This window comes from Lycium barbarum, chromosome 10, assembly GCF_019175385.1.
Source record: "Lycium barbarum isolate Lr01 chromosome 10, ASM1917538v2, whole genome shotgun sequence".
Lineage (NCBI taxonomy): Eukaryota > Viridiplantae > Streptophyta > Magnoliopsida > Solanales > Solanaceae > Lycium > Lycium barbarum.
In genome coordinates this window covers 58920740-58938985 of record NC_083346.1, presented here as the reverse complement: position 1 = coordinate 58938985, position 18246 = coordinate 58920740, and positions in this window count along the sequence as shown.

Sequence of the window (18246 nt, the reverse complement as noted above, 5' to 3'; positions counted from 1 at the left end):
GCGGTGGGTTAGACCGCTATAGCAAACATAGTGAGGCAGAAACCCACTTTTATATTCACAATTTCGAGTAATTTGTCCCATAACTCCAAAACTAGTTTCCAAGAGAGAAAGAGGCGAATATTCTATAGCTTTGGTGGATTCTCCTTGAGGGTAAGTCTTAACCTTACTTATTCCTTGACCTTCCTTCTTTAAGTGTCACGACCCAATTTCACGAAGTCGCACGAGCACCTACCTTTCCTACCTCGGTAAGCACACCTTTATCCCAATAATCTTTAAAGCATGAATAAACACATAAATGAGCGGAAGAGATAGAGATACGTAAGTCTGACATATAAATAGATAAATAATGCGGAAATACATCAAAACCATCCCAGTATCTGGTCTGGTCATACAAGAGCATCTAACTTGAATCTGCAAGTCTAGAAGTAAAAATAATGCATCAATAGTCTCAATATGTCTTAGAATATCAAGTAAGACATAAATAAAAAAAGAATCTTCAAGGAAACGGATGTCCTCGTGCTCACCCTGTAAGACTGTAAACAGTAACCCTCGAACTACTATCAGCCACGAGGAGTAGAGGTCGATCCCACCTGGAACTCTGCATTCATAAAAGAATGCGGCAAGTGCAGGTCAGTACAAACAATAAGTACTGGTAGGTATCATAGGCCGACTAAGATTAGCTAACACATATCAAGGCAATAAAGTAAGATAAGCAAGTAAATCAATAAGGTATAAGTCAATCACGACCCAGTAACCAAGTACACATCATCACCTATGTTATAGCATCTAAACCCAACTATGCCAAGTCCCAGTATATCCAATCCGAATTCGTATATCACAAAGGTATCACAATAAATCACAGGAATATCACCAGAAGCCAAATGATACAATGCAATGCAATAATGTATGAAGTGTGAATGCAATGCATATGCACCGTACACATGTACTCCGAAAATGGAACATCACATCTGAGCAGCACAACCCATGGGGGATCCGCGAAGTCCGTGTACCCTCATGATTATTGCAACGACCTCAGCAATCGCTACCAACACTCATATCTCGATTCCGGGATAAACATTGGACAACGGTCCTCACGTGACTCTCATCCAACTGAGCCCAGCTCATGATAGTGTTTCCTTGTATATCATTAGTGTATCAACAGTATATCATGAAGGATGAGAATGCGTGCAATGTATGAGTTCAATGTCAATATTCAAATCAATATCAAAAGTACCACGCATGGGCACACCAACAATATCGATAAAAGGCTACACAATATGCCATATTAGAATCACTATCCTCGTCTCAAACGACAAAAAGTAAGGTGCTACAATATTATAATCAAGAGAGATCACAAGGCACTAATATCTACTATTTCTCTGTGGCATCGAGCCAACAACAATTGAACAATATAAGTCATAACACAACGAGGTGTCAAGCCCCAAATCACAATATAGGGCCCAACCTAAGGCAATATCCAACCCAACTTCATACCCGAAGGCTTACATGCATTTTTCCGACACTATCGTCTAAATATATGCTTCGCTAATCGAAGTCTCACAATAGGGTAAACCGTAACCTACCCTAAAGGCCGAATAGTAAAGTCTCCAACAATCACACCTTAGTCTTTCCTTTCCTTTGAGCCTTGATATAATGAATGTCTAAGCATATCGCAATCATGAAATTTGAATCAAGAAGAATATCAATCAAACCTTACTTCTATTCAAGACCGAAATTCCCAACCTATGGAATGGGGTTTATGAACTAGAAAGGGAAAATTAGGAATCTATAGGGCTCAACACGAAATTAAGCTCTAAGTGATCAATTCCAATCAATTACAAGCTGGAATAACCAACAATTTACTCAAATTCGAATTCTAGGCAAAGCCCCCAAATTTAGGTATAAGCTCTAACTTCTAATCCATAAATTAGCCACTAATTTGGAAGAATCATGCAATCATCGGTTCTAGTCATCAATTTCATGCTTAAATAAGCTAATGCAATTAATAAATCATGGTTTAGAAGCCTAGAAAGAAGAACTCATGGAACCCTCTTTAATCACCAACCCTTAAGGAACTATCATGATAATGGAATCCTAAGGGGATTAAGGAAAATGGAATAGCAAAGAGAATCGAAGAAGTTACCACCAAGAGTTTCTCCTAAGAATCACCTTGAAAAGCTCTCAAAAACTCCAAGTCGAAATAACAAAGAATGAGGGACTTAGGGCTTTTAATACTCAGTTAATGAAATAATCTGTTCGATACCGCTTCCGCGACAATGGGACCGCTGTGGCACTCTCGCCTCGACAACCACTCAGACCGCCACGACGGTCAGCCAACAAAATGCACTAGCCTCTTCTGTGGCCTGGCAACCTCTATAGTGGTGCCGCTACGATGGTTATAGTTCTGCCACAGCGGGCATCAGACACCAGAATTCCATAAATCACGCAACCCGAAATCCTGACTATCACCCGAGGCCATGTGGTCACATACCATATATGCAGGAACACATAAAAACACGCTACGAACGTACCCGTGGCTTTGGAATTCCCAACGGATGTCTCGTTGACCGAGTCAACCCCCAATACCTCCATCCTACTTCCCAACCCAAGTCCCAAAATTCACCCAAGTGCATTGGGAATCAAACCAGATATGCACACAAGTTCTAAATGACCATCCGAACTTCTCAAAATTGACGAATTCCCGAAAAAAAGGTTCGTTTAACCAAAAGTCAACTTTGAGTCAACTCTTTTCGCTTTATGACTAATTTTTCCCAAAAAGTCTCCCAATCCTATCCAAATACCTCGGGAAGCATGTCAACGGTCCCTTCAGGTCAGATGTGACTGAAAATACTATAACAACCAAACGAGTCGTTACATCAGATAGCAATTAAACCATCGTTCATCCTCGAATGACGAACGGAAAGGGACGGAGAAGCACCTGAATCAGCAAACAACCGGGGGTATCGGTTACGCATGTCGGACTCAGTCTCCTAAGTGGCCTCCTTAATAGGATGATGCTTTAATTGCACCTTCACAGAAGCTATCTCCTTAGACCTCAACTTTCGACCGAGCCTATCTAAAATCGCAATAGGCTCCTCCTCATAAGTCAAACTCTCATCAAGCAATATCAGGTCCCAACGAACAAAATAAATACCATCGGCATTGTACTTCTTTAGCATAGACACATGGAAAACTGGATGAACTCCCGCCAAGCCTGGTGGCAAGGCCAACTCATAAGTAACATCACCCACACGGTCAAGAAACTCAAACGACCCAATATTACTCGGACTCTGCTTACCTCTCTTCCAAAATTTCATAACACCTTTCATGGGTGAAATCTTCAATAGAACCTGGTCACCAATGGTGAACTCTAAATCTCGGACCTTCAGGTCCGCATACATCTTCTGTCGACTTTGAGCTGCCAAAAGCTTGGCCTGAATGGCCCTCACCTTCTCAAGAGGATCTCTCCATAGATCCGTACCCCAAGGTCGAACCTCAAATGCATCGAACTAACCAACCGGAGATCTACAGCTCCTACCATACAAAGCATCAAAAGGCGCTATGTCGTTACTCGAGTGATAACTATTGTTATATACAAACTCTGCCAGCGGCAAGAACTGGCTCCAATGACCACCAAAGTCTATAGCGCAAGCCCACATATCTTGAGCACCTGAATGGTTCGCTCGGACTGTCCATCGGTCTAGGGGTGAAAAGCTGTACTAAGATCCACTCGGATATCCAACTCATCATGAAAAGCTCTCCAGAAATAGGACGTGAAGATAGTACCCAGATCAGATATGATAAAAATAGGAACCCCATGAAATCTCATAATATCACGAATGACAACACAGCTAACTTCTTCGCGGTATAAGAGACCTGAACTGGAATGAAATGAGCGGACTTAGTCAACTGATCAACTATCACCCAAATCGAATCAAACTTACCTAGGGTCTTCGGAAGACCTACAACGTAATTCATGGCAATCCTCTCCCACTTCCACTTGGGAATGGGCATCCTTTGAAGTACGCTACTAGGTCGCTGGTGCTCGTACTTAACTTGCTGACAATTACCACACTTAGCCAAAAAATCGGCTACATCCCTATTCATACAAAGCCACCAGTAGTACTGCCTCAAATCACGATACATATTATTCACCCCCAGATGAATGGAATATCGAGAGCTATGGGCCTCAATCAAAATCAAATGAATCAATTCAGCAACACGAGGAATGCACATGCACACTTTAATCCTCAATGTGCAATCATAATCAATCATGGCCTCCCTGTCCTAACCGCTCTGAACCCTATCTCCAATCTTGCTTAACTGAGCATCCTCAAACTGACGAGTCTTGATCTAATCTAAGAAGGACGATCTCGCCTCAACACAAGCTAAAACTCTGTCTAGGGCTAAAATATCAAGACTAATGAAACTGTGGGCCAGAGTCAGAACCTCCATGGCCAACGGATGCTCAGAAACAATCAAATGAGCTAAACTCCCCATACTTATGGCTTTGCGACTCAAGGCATCAGCAACAACATTGGCTTTCCCTCGATGATAAAGAATAGAGATGTCATAGTCCTTCAGGACCTCCATCCATCGATGCCGCCTGGAAATAAGATCTCTCTAGGTAAACACGTGCTAAAGGCAGCGGTGATTGGTGAAAACCTCACAATGGATACCATACATGTAATGCCTCCAAATCTTCTAAGCAAATATCACCGCCAAAAACTCCAAATCATGGGTAGGGTAATTCCACTGATGGATCTTCAACTGACGGGAAGCATAGGCTATAACTCTACCCTCTTGCATCAAGACAGCACCCAAACCCACACGGGATGCATCACAACAAACTGAGAAATCCTTACCCTCCACGGGTAATACTAGAATCATGGCTAAAGTCAACAGAGTCTTGAGCTTTTGAAAGCTCTCCTCACAATCATCGGACCACTAGAAGGGAACATCTTTCTGAGTCAATCTGGTCAATGACAAAGCAATAGAAGAAAAACCCTTCACAAATCGACGGTAGTAGCTGGCCAAACCCACGAAGCTACGGATCTCTGTCATAGTAGTGGGCCTCACCCAATCCCTCACAACCTCAATCTTCTGAGGATCAACTATGATCATATCCTTAGGCACAACTTGGCCCAAGAATGCCACAGACTCAAACCAAAACTCGCACTTCAAGAACTTAGCAAATAAGCTATTCTTCTTCAATAGCCCAAGTACAGTGCGAAGAAGGCTCTCATGCTCCTCTCTACTCTTGGAATATACCAAAATATCATCAATAAATACAATCATAAAAGAGTTAAGAAATGGCCTAAAGATTCCATTCATCAAAGTCATGACTGCAGTCGGGGCATTGGTAAGCCCAAACGAAATCACCAGAGACTAATAATGTCCATACCTTGTCCGAAAAGTTGTCTTCGAAATATCCTCAGCCTTGATCCTCAGCTGGTGGTAGCCTGAACGCAAGTCAATCTTCAAGAACACTGAAGCACCCTGAAGCTAGTTAAATAAATCATCAATACGAGCCATAGGACACTTGTTCCGAATAGTAACCTTGTTCAACTAGCGATAATCGCTGCACATCCTCATAGATCCATTATTCTTCTGCACAAACAACACAGGAGCACCCTAGGGGGAGACACTCGGTCTAATAAACCCCTTACCTAATAAATCCTGTAACTGCTCCTTAAGCTCAATCAACTCGGCAGGTGTAGGGCGAGTACCCGGATCCAAGAGAATACAGAAGTTGATATCGTGATCGGGTGGCATACCCGACAGATCGAATGGGAATACCTCCGCGAACTCGCTTGCAATGGGAATGGATTCAAGGGGTGGAGATGCAACAATTGTGTCACGCATATGAGCCAAATAAGCTAAACACCCCCTTGTTGACTAATTTCTTCACCTGAAGAAAGAAAATAATCTTCTTCGGAGCAGGGCTAGGCATACCCCTCCACTCAAGTCTAGGAATGCTCGGTATGGCTAAAGTGACTGTCTTGGGATGACAGTCCAAGATTGCATGATAAGAAGAAAGCCAGGTCATATCCATAATAATATCAAAGCCCACCATATCAAGTATCATCAAATCTACCCAAGTGTCATATCTTATAAAAGTAACGAAACATGACCGATAAACTCGATCAACCACAACAGTATCTCCGATCGGAGTAGGCACAAGAATAGGTACATCTATGCTATCATAAGGCAAATCCCATTCAATAGCATGATATTCAGACACATACGAAAAAGTGGATCCAGGATCAAATAATACAGATACTGCTCTATGTCGGACATAAATGGTACCTGCTATGATAGTATATGAGGCATCCGCCTCGGGTCTACTCTGGGACCCATCTCTACCAGCCTGGGATCCATCTCTAGAAACCTGATGACCACCGCAGCCTGACTGAGCACCGTCCCTAAAAGAAACACCACCTCGACTACCTGAAGATATCGTAGTACTTTGGAACTGATGACCCTGCCTGGGTCGTGGACACTCTTTAGAAAAATGACAGGGCTCTCCACACGAAAAGCAACCTCTAGAAGCCGGAGTCTAATGAACTGAAACTGAAGACCCAGCTGGCGCAACCCTGTCAACTGCACGGGAAAACAAGCTCTCAGGGACCTCTATCTGGATGGCCCACTAGATGAAGCCTGCAATGCTGAGTGCACAACGCGGCAGGAATAGAGCTGATAGGGCCTAGAAGACTGGACACTCCTCAAGCTGGAATCACCATAACTCTCAAACTATTACTGCCTCTTCTCACTAACTCCACTAAATACGCGGGCCTTAGTGGCCTCCACTAAAGAAGCATGCTTAACAATGGACTGGAAGGAAGCCCCCATGGCCTCAAGCTGAAGGCAAGGAATATGAAGAGAACTAAGGAGCCACCAACAAAACGTCGAATCCTGTCAGGCTCAGTAGGAATCTGGGGTGCTGAATAACGGGCCAAATGCAAGTAGTGAGTAACATCGGTCTCCACAGACAATCCCTTCTGCTACAAATACAGCAACTCCTCCCTGCGTACCTCTCTCAAAGATCGGGGCACATACTTCTAGAGGAAGGCCCGATGAAACTGTGTCCAAGTCAGTGGAGGAGAACCCTCAGGTATGCAAGAAACAAAATACCTCCACCAGGTCTTCGTGTCTCAGCGAAACTGGTCAGATACAAAATCAACCCCGTGGGTCTAAAAAATATCCATCCTATACAACAACTCATGCATGTACAAGATGAACTCATACGTATTCTCTCCAAAAGTACCCGAGAATCTCGACAGCTCTAACTTCCTAAAACTCCCAACTAGATCCTAATCAGTCAAAGTCATAACAGGTCTTGCCACGGGTCTAAGATCATCTCCTAGGGCTGGCACTGCATCCATCCATGGAGCCATAGCCGTAGCAGGGTGAGCTACGTGGGTCAGTCTCTGCTCAGGGGTCTACGCCCCAACTCTAGTCTGTGATCCTCCGCCCAGAGTAGTAACACCAGTGGCAGCCTGCTGGGCATCCAAATGGAGTAGAACACGAGCCATAGTATCTTGCATAGTCAGCTCTGAAGTGACTTCAGGGTGTACCCGTGCTGGAGCCTCACCATCCTCGACGGTCTAGTCTCGAACCTACTGAACCCCAGGCTGTGGAGACGAAGATCTCTCACGCCGCTGCCCTACCGATGGAGCCCTGCCCCTGGCTGGGGTAGCCCGACAACCTCTAGCTCGATCGCGTCCTCTGGTTGTCGCTCGTCCCCTGGAGCCAGCCGTAGCTGCGGGCTCTGGAACCTAGTCTTGGGCTATCATATCTCGAGTCATCACCATCTGTAAGCGAAGAGATAAGAGTCAGATACCAATTCGATTGTTCCAGATATCAATTATAATAAAGTAGTGTCACGATGCAACCCGCCATGACTGGCACCCACACGAACTCCTAGTGGGCGAACCGATACGCCTAACCATCTACTCATTCAAGTTAATTTTATTTAACAAATTCATAACAGTTAAACACAAGATAAGTCAATAAATAGTCATGCCATAAAATAACAACGTAAATGCAGAAGTCATAAATTCGAATGTCATAGTACAAGGACTCTAATCAAAAACATGTCTAAGGAATGTATACTGTCTTAAATAAATAACCATCAATGTCTGGAAAGGAAGTATACATTAGATAAAAAATATCTTCGAGCGGCCTAGCACGGATAGAAGTTCATCCTCAATCTGTCAGCAAATGGCCTCAACGCTAAATGTGAGGTCGGGTAGCATTAGCTGGATCACAATCTGCACTCAAAAGAATGTAGCAAGGTAGTATCAGTACAAACACTATGTACCGGTAGATATCATAGGCCGACTAAGATTAGTATCATGCATGAATCATAAAATCAATAAAATAGACAGACCAATCAACAACACAAAATCAAATAGCCCAAAATAAGTCAACCAAAGATATCAGCAATCAAGTCCAGCGATGAGTACTAATAATCAAGTCAACGTGAACAACAATGGAATAAACCTCCTAATATCAATATCACTTACTCAGTCACCGATCACTCATGTACATACATGCTAATTGGTGTCATTGCCTAATAGGCATGACTTGCAGGGGACCCATGGTGTCTATGTAATACTCGTTCAGGAATGAACCTCGGACCACGAGCCTATAATCTAGGTCACATCTTCACCCCCGATCAAATGTGCCTTTTCATGTCTAGGTCTCATCCTTACCCCCGGTCAAATGAGCCTTTCCATATAAAAATATATCTTGTCACATCACTTTCAATAATCGGTTAACAGTTTGTATCTCAATTTCATCAAGAAGATCATATTAACTTCAAACAACAATTATCATCAAACGGTAGATCACAACACACCGAACAGTTCCACTAAGCCCACATAATCACCCAATCAATAGCATATTGAAATTCAACCACACACATTTTGCCTAAAGACTAGACATCCTTTCTCATATCAATTTCTTAACACATACAATCAACTAATCAAAGTCTAACTCAAGTAGACTGTAAGCTACCTCAACTGCAGAGCTGGAACAATGCGAACCACTCCGCTATAACCTTTCTCTTCCGTAAAGCCTCGGAACGCTCAAATCCAGCAATTAAGATGCTAAATGAGTCACCAACACCCTAGTCAAAAATATCAATACAATGAACACCCTTCTACCTTACCCCTTTTCTAATGGATGAATGATTACTTGGCGTAAATCATCCTAACATTGGCCTTAGCAACCACAAATTATCAATTTATAAGGTTATTCAATGAAGTTATCTCGTAAAAGCAGTTTCTATAGTCAGGCTACCATTTTTATGAAACCGTAAGTCTCAATTCACTTAGTTCATGTCTCTAATGGTTCGATTCTTGATTAGAAAGTGATAACCGAAGCCTTTAGATAATAATCCCACAACAATAATCATAACCCACAAACTATTGAAAGTCTATTAATTTCTAGGGTTACTATTCGTAGTTCACGATTGTAGACCTATTGGAAGGATGATAATCTTAGAGATGAACGTGTAATGAAGGAAGGAATGGTTGAGACTTACCTCTCAAGAATATTCTTGCCCTAGCTCAGAATTTCTCCCTAGGTGTTCCTTGGAAACTGTTTTGGAGTTTTGCAACTAAAAAATTCAGACTAAGTGTTTTAATACACGGCTACTGTTCCCCGTCGACCGCTGCAGCTGTCTCGCTATAGAAGGAATGTGCCCGCTGTTGCGGACATTCCCTAAAATTCATCCCCCGCTGTGGCCGGCATGGTTCCGCCATAGCGCCACCGCTACAGCGGTCCAGTGCCCGCCATAGCGGACACACCCAATCTCGTCTAATCGCGATGGAGAGAGGTCTGTCGCTATAGCTGTCCCGCAACAGCGGTACTTCATCAGTACAGTGGTCCCATTGAGGCAGTAAGCTCGCTAATTGTCACAATTTTTCACTCTACCACCCAACACTTCATCCGAGGCCTCACACACATAAACAAAACATGCACATTAATGTAAAATCACCATACGGACTCACCCGTGGCCTCAGAATCCACAACGAAGGTCTAATTTCCTACCTCACCCCCCAATGGACTTAATACAATCAAACAATAATCACAACAAGCCAAATTTTTAGTTCTTAGACATTTACATTTGAGTTTCTATTAGCTTGTTCTACTATTAAAAGGGTTCTATTTGGTCGGTTGATCCTAGATTTTCCATAATGATCAGGAGGGTCGTTAAATCAGATACCAATTAAAACACTGTTCTTCCCCAAACAGACAAGGATGAGGAATCTAGGAAAAGTACTTGTTTCGGCGAAACGCTGAGGATACATGCTACGCATATCCAATTTTTTTTCGTAAGTAGCTTCCTCAACTGGGCGACTCTTCCACTGAACTTTCACGAAGGCTATTTTCTTTGACCTCAACTTACGAAAATCTCTACCTAAGATAGCAATAGGCTCTTCCTCATAAGTCAAGTTCTCATCTAGCAAAACCGAATCCCAACGTATTATGTACGAACCATCGCCATGACACTTCTTCAATATCGAAACGTGAAATACCGGATGAACGCTTGATAAGCCCGGAGGTAAAGCCAACTCATATGCTACCTTTCCCACACCCTTGAGAACCTCAAATGGCCCAATGAATCTCAGGCTAAGATTTGCCCTCTTCCCAAACCTCATCATACCCTTCATTAGTGAGACTTTCAACAACACTTGCTCTCCCTCCATAAACCCGAGATCTCGAACCTTTCGGTTCGCATGCTCTTTTTTCCTACTCTGTGCTGCCTCAAGCTTACCTTGAATCACATTCACTTTCTCTAATAACTCTCTCAAAAGGTCCGTACTCCACGGTCTCACCTCGAACGCATTGAACCAACCAATAGGAGACCTGCACCTCATCCCATATAAAGCCTCAAATTGAGCCATGTCGATACTCGAGTGGTAGCTATTGTTGTATGCAAACTCTACAAAGTGTAAGAACTGATCCCAGTGACCACCAAAATCTATCACACAAGCCCGAAGAATATCCTCAAGAACCTGAATAGTTTGCTCAGACTGCCCGTCCATCTGAGGTTGGAAAGCTGTACAGAGGTCCAACCTAGTACCCAATTCATCATGCAGATGCTTCCAAAATCGAGATGTAAACGTCGCGCCCCTGTCAGAGATTATAGAAACCGGAACCCCATGCAGTCGATCTGCCTCCCTGATGTATAACTTGGCTAACTTTTCTGCATTATACGTTACCTGGACCAGAATAAAAAGTGCAGACTTAGTCAACCTATCAATGATAATGCATATGGAATAAAACTTCCCCAACATCTTTGGAAGGCGAACCACGAAATTCATTGCTATTCTTTCCCACTTCCACTTAGGAATGGGCATCCTCTGAAGTGTACTTCCAGGTTTTTGATATTCATACTTCACTTGCTGGCAGTTCAAACACTGAGCAACAAACTCCACTTTGTCACGCTTCATCTTAGCCCACTAGTAATGCTGTCTCAAATCTCGGTACATCGTAATCGCGCCAGGATGAATGGAGTACCTCGAACTGTGAGCCTCTGCTAGAATAGTCCTGACCAAATCACCCACACGTGGCACGCAAACTCGCCCCTTAATCCGTAACAGCCCCTCTTCGTCGATCACGGCCTCTTTGGCCTCACCACATAACACCTTGTCATAAATTTTATACAACTTAGCATCCTAAAACTATTTAGCCTTAATCTGCTCCAGAAATGATGACCTAGCCTCAACACAAGCCAACACTCTGTTCGTGCTAGAAATACCCAGCCTCATAAAACTATTAGCCAGAGTCTGAACCTTTCTAGCTAACAGACGCTCCGAAAAGATCTAACGAGCCAGAATTCCCATACTGACTGACTTCCTACTCAACGCGTTGGACACCACATTCGCCTTACCAGGATGATATAGAATAGTGATGTCATAATTCGTCAACAACTCCATCCATCTCCACTGCCTAGAGTTCAGATCCCTCTGAGTGAACACATATTGCAGGCTGCGATGATCAGTGTATACCTAACTATGGACACCATACAAGTAGTGCCTCCATATTTTCAACACAAACATCACTACTTCCAATTCCAAGTAATGAGTAGGATAGTTCTTCTCATGCACTTTCAACTGTCTAGAAGCGTACGCAATCAACTTTTTTTCCTCCATCAAAATAGCACCAAAACCAAAGCGTGAAGTATCACTATAAATAACAAAATTCTTGCCCTCCACGGGCATTGCTAGAATAGGAGCTGTTGTCAACAAGATCTTGCGTTGAATGATATCTCTTTCTGAGTCAAACGGGTCAGATGAGAAGCAACAGAGGCAAAACCCTTCACAAACCGATGATAATAGCAAGCCAGACCTACGAAACTATGAATTTCGATCACTAACGTGGGCCTAGCACATTCTATGACTTCTTGAATTTTCTGCAGATCCACCATAATACCCTCATTCAAAATTACATGCCCAAAGCAGGACACAGAAGACAACAAAAATTCTTACTTGGAGAATTTAGCATAGAACTTCTCCTCCCGCAGTACCCCAAGAGCAATCCTCAAATGTTTCTCATCCTCCTCCTTACTTCTAGAATACACCAGAATATCAATGATGAATACTATCACAAAAGAGTCTAAGTAGGGCTTAGAAACACCGTTCATCAAATCCACGAATGCAGCCGGGGCATTAGCAAGGCCAAAGGACATAACCAAGAACTCATAGTTTCATACCTGGTCCTAAAAGCTGTCATAGGAACATCTTCTGCCCAAATCATTAACTGGTGATACCCTAACCTCAAGTCAATTTTAGAGAACACATAAGCTCCGTGTAGCTGATCAAACAAATCATCAATACGGGGGATGGATACTTGTTTAGGATAGTAACATTATTCAGCTAACGATAATCAATACAAATACGCGTAGACCCGTCCTTCGTTTTAGCAAACAACACAGGAGCACCCAAAGGAGAGGAACTCGAGGGAATAAACCCTTTACTCAAGAGATCCTGCAACTGTTCTTTCAATTCCCTTAATTCTACTAGCGCCATCCTATAGGGTGGAATTTTTGAGATAGGACGAGTCCCTGGGTCTAAATCAATCCGGAAGTCAATGTCACGGTCATGTGGCATACCTAGCAAGTCCCCGGGAAACACATCCGCAAACTCGCGTACCACTGGAGCTGAATCGATAGGTGGCGTATCTGTGTTGGTGTCACGGATATGTGCCAAATAAGCTAAGCAACCCTTCTCTACTAGCTTCTTAGCACAAACGTAAGATATAACTTTCTTAGGGAGCGAACTAAAGTTGCCTTTCCACTGAAGCCTAGGTACCCCGAGCATAGCTAAGGTAACTGTTTTAGTGTGACAGTCTAAAATTGCATAATATGGGGACAACCAACTCATGCCCAAGATGGCATCGAAGTCTACCATGTCTAGGATCATTAAATATGCCCAAGTACTATATCCCATAAATGTTATTGCGCAAAAAGGGTAGACTCTATCTACCACCACTGAATCCCCGATCGGAGTAGATACATGGATAGGGGCTTCAAGAATATCACAAATCATATCCAAACCCACAGCAAAATACGAAGACAAATATGAAAAAGTAGAACCCCGATCAAATAAAATAGAAGCCATCCGGTCATAAACTGAGATAGTACCTGTGATGACGGCGTTAGAGGACTCAGCCTTGGGTCTTCTTGGGAAGGCGTACAAATGACCGCGCTCTCCAGTAGCCTGTGAACCATTGCAATTACCCTGTCCAATCTGAGCCCTGCCCCTGCCGGGCTGCTGTCCACCTCTGCCTGCCTGAGGACCACCTTGATTAGGCTGAGCGCCACCCCTACCCGCAGTGTGGCTGCCCCACCCTACCCTTACACGGTCTCTGCCTCTCCTATCTGGTGCGAATGGAGCTTAGGGAGCCTGATACTGATCCCCTGAGCACCCTGTCTGAGCTTGGGGAAAATTTCTCTTAATATGCCCTAGCTCACCAAACTAGTAACAAGAACAGTCTGGCGTAGGTCGCTGAACAGAAGCTGATGAAGCGGTGTAGCCCCTCTGCTGTCCCGAAGAATGATAATTGGCCCCTGATGGGCCCCCAATAGACACTTGCATAGCGTACTAAACCGGACGCCCTGAATATACATGAGAACTCTAACCCCTAGAGAAGGAGTTGCCGAAATTCCCACCCCTTCAGGCTTTCTTCTCCACCTGCTTTGCATGACTCTCTTGTTTAATCCCCTCAACAACACGGACATACTCCACTACCTCCTGAAGTAAAGCCCAAGTGGCTACAAGCTGAAGAGTTGATAGCTAATGTCCAGTGTTCAATCCTTTCACGAAACGGCTGATCCTCTCCTCCTCAGTAGGCAACAACTGAAGAGCATATCCGGACAAGGAATGAAAACGAGACTCATAAACGGTAACAGACAAGTTCCCTTGATCAACATTAGCAAACTCATCCATCTTCCTGCCTCTCAGAGTACGCGGGACATAGTTCTCTAGAAACACTAAATAGAACTGAACCCAAGTCAACGGAGGTGACCCAGCTAGATGGCACTCCACATATGCCCTCCACCACAACTTGGCATCACCCAAGAACTGAAATGTCACAAACTCAACACCATATTTATCTACTGCCCCATCTTATGGAGCCTCTCATGACAATCTATAATGAACTCGTACGCATCCTCTAACTCAGTACCATAAAAATCGGAGGATTCATTTTAGTGAACCTCCAAAATAAATCATACTCTTCATCGGTCATCACCGGCCCTGAAACTGGCTTCAAAAGTGCCTCGAAACTCGGAACTTCATCTAAGAGAGGAGCCACGATTGTGGCATGCTGAACTCCCAGAGCCTGAACTTTGTCCGGACATGGGGCTGCTATCCCTGCACCCCTACCTGCTGGAACGACCGGGATCTCTCCAGTCTGTGCCAATCCATTTAACTAGTTCAGCACCTGAGACATCGCATCTGGTATACCTAGAGCAGCTATACCCCAGGCGGAACTGGCACTACCGCTGGCTGAGCTGGTGCGGCTGCATCTCCCGTGACCTCATTAGGAGCCACTGGAGGCACGGGATCAACTGCAGGGGCTCTGCCCCGAATCGGTGCTGCCCCTCTACCTCTACCTCCATCTCTGGCTACTGCAGCGCGTGCTCTTGCCATCTGCGATAGAATGAAGGATAGGCAGATACCAATTTAAATTGGAATCAAATAGCACGAAAGAACGGAGAAAAAGGAATTTTCCTAGTGTCCGGTAGCCTCTCGAAGATAAGTACAGATGTCTCTGTACCGATCCGCAAGACTCTATTGGACATATCCTTGTACGACGAGATCGATGAACCTAAGGCTCTGATACTAACTCTGTCATGACCCAACCTGCCATGATTGGCACCCATACTAACTCCTAGTGGGCGAACCAATACGCCTAACTATCTACTCATTCAAGTCCATTTTTATTTAACCAATTCATAACAGTTAAACCTAAGATAAGTCAATAAATAGTCATGCCATAAATAACAATGTAAATGCGGAAGTCCAAACTACTACAACCCCAAAATTCGAAAGTCAACGTACAAGGACTCTAATCCAAAACATGTCTAAGGAATGTATACTGTGTGAAATAAATAACCATCAATGTTTGGAATGGAAGTAGAGATTAGATAAAGAAGATCTTCGGGCGGCCTGACATGGATAGAAGCTCAGCCTTAATCTGTCAGCAAATGGCCTCAGCGCTAAATATGTGGTCGGGAAGCAGTCTCTGGATCACAATTTGCACTCAAAAGAATACAACAAGGTAGTATCAGCACAAACAAAATGTACCGATAGATATCATATGCAGACTAAGATTAGTATCATGCATGAATCACAAAATCAATAAATTAGATAGGCCAGTCAACAATACATAATCAAATAGCCCAGAACAAGTCAACCAAAGATATCAACAATCAATTCCAGCAATGAATAATAATAATCAAATCAATGGCAGCAACAATGGAATAAACCTCCCAACAACAATCTCACTTACTCAGTCATCGATCACTCGTGTACATACATGCTAATTGGTGTCATTTCCCAATAGTCATGACCGGCAGGGGACCCATAATGTCCATGTACCACTCATTCCGGAATGAACCTCGGACCACGAGCCTATAATCTATGTCACATCCTCACCTCCGGTCAAATGTGACTTTTCATGGCTAGGTCTCGTCCTCACCCTCGGTCATTGAGCCTTTCCATTTATAAATATTTCTTGTCACATCACTTCAATAATCGGTTAATAGTCTGTACCTCATTTTCATCAAGAAGATCATATAAACTTCTCACCATAATTATCATCAAACGGTAGATCACAACACAACGAATAGTGGCACTAAGCCCAAATAATCACCAAATCAATAGCATATAAAAATTCAACCACACACATTTTTCCTGAAAACTAGACATGCTTTCTCCTATCAATTTCATAACTTATCCAATCAACTAATCAAAGTGTAACTCTAGTAGACAGTAACCTACCTCAAGTACAGAGCTAGAATAATGCGAATCACTCAGCTATAGCCTTTCCCTTCTGTAAAGCCTTGGAACGCTCAAAGTCTAGCAATTAAGATGCTAAATAAGTCACCAACACTCTAGTCAACAATATCAATACAATGAACACCCTTCCACCTTACCCCTTTTCTAATGGGTGAATGATTACTAGGCATCAATCTTCCTAACATTGGTCTTAGCAACCACAAGTTATCAATTTATAAGGTTATTCAATCAAGTTATCTCTTACAAGCAGTTTCTATAGTCAGGCTATCATTTTTATGAAACCGTAAGTCTCAATTCACTTAGTTCATGTCTCTAATGGTTTGATTCTTGATTAGAAAGTGATAACCCAAGCCTTTAGATGATAATCCCATAACAATAATCATGACCCACCAACTATTGAGAGTCTATTAAGTTCTAGGGTTACTATTCCCAGTTCACCATTGTAGACCCATTAGAAGGATGATAATCTTAGAGATGAATGCGTAATGAAGGAAAAAATGGTTGAGACTTATCTCTCAAGAATATTCTTGCCCTAGCTTAGAATTTCGCAATAGGTGCTCCTTCGAAACTGTTTTGGTGTTTTGTGACTAAAGAATTTTAACTAAGTGATTTAAAACACGGCTATTGTTCCCCGTCGACCGCTGCGGCTGTCAATCCGTCACTATAGCGGTTTAGTTATAGCGCGCAAGTGCCTGCTGTAGCAGACATTCCCTCGAAGTCATCCTCCGCTGTGGCAGGCATGGTTCTGCCATAGCGCCACCGCTACAGCGGTCTAGTGTTCGCTATAGCGGACACACCCATTTTCATCTGACCGCGGCGACGAGAGGACCGCCGCTATAGCGTTCGTGCCGCAGCGGTACTTATCCGCTACAGCGGTCCCACTGAGGCAGTAAGCTCACTAATTCTCACAGTTTTTCACTTCGCCACCCAACACTTCATCTGAATCCTCACACACACAAACAAAACATGCACATTAATGTAAAAAAACCATACGGACTCACCTATGGCCTCGGAATGCCCAACGGAGGTCTAATTTCCTACGTCACCCCCCAATGGACTCAATACAATCAAACAATAATCACAAAAAGCCAAGTTTTCAGTTCTTAGACTTCTACATTTGAGTTTCTATTAGCTCGTTCTACCATTTGAAGGGTTCTATTTGGTAGGGTGATCCTAGATTTTCCATAACGACCGGGAGGGTTATTACAAATGGCCGAAAGAATGAAAGAAAGTGATGTTTCCTAGATGTCCTACAGTCTCTCGTAGTTAAGTACAGAGTTCATAGTACCGATCCGCGAGACTCAAATAGAGACGCTTTGTATTGTAGACTAGGTAACGTAGGGCTCTAATACCAGCCTGTCACGACCCAATTTAACTAAGTCACGCGGGCACCTACGGTTCTCACCTCAGTAAGCGAACCCTTATCCCAACAATCTTAAAAGCATGAATGAGCACATAAATGAGCGGAAGAGATAAAGATACGTAAGTCTGACATATAAATAGATAAATAATGACAAAATACATCAAAATCATCCCAGTAGCTGGTCAGGTCATACAAGAGCATCTAACTAGAATCTACAAGTCTGGAAGTAAAAATAATACATCAACAGTATCAATATGTCTCAGAATATCAAGTAAGACATAAATAATGAAGAATCTTCAAGGCGCGGGATGTCCTCATGCTCACCCTGTAAGACTTTAAACAACA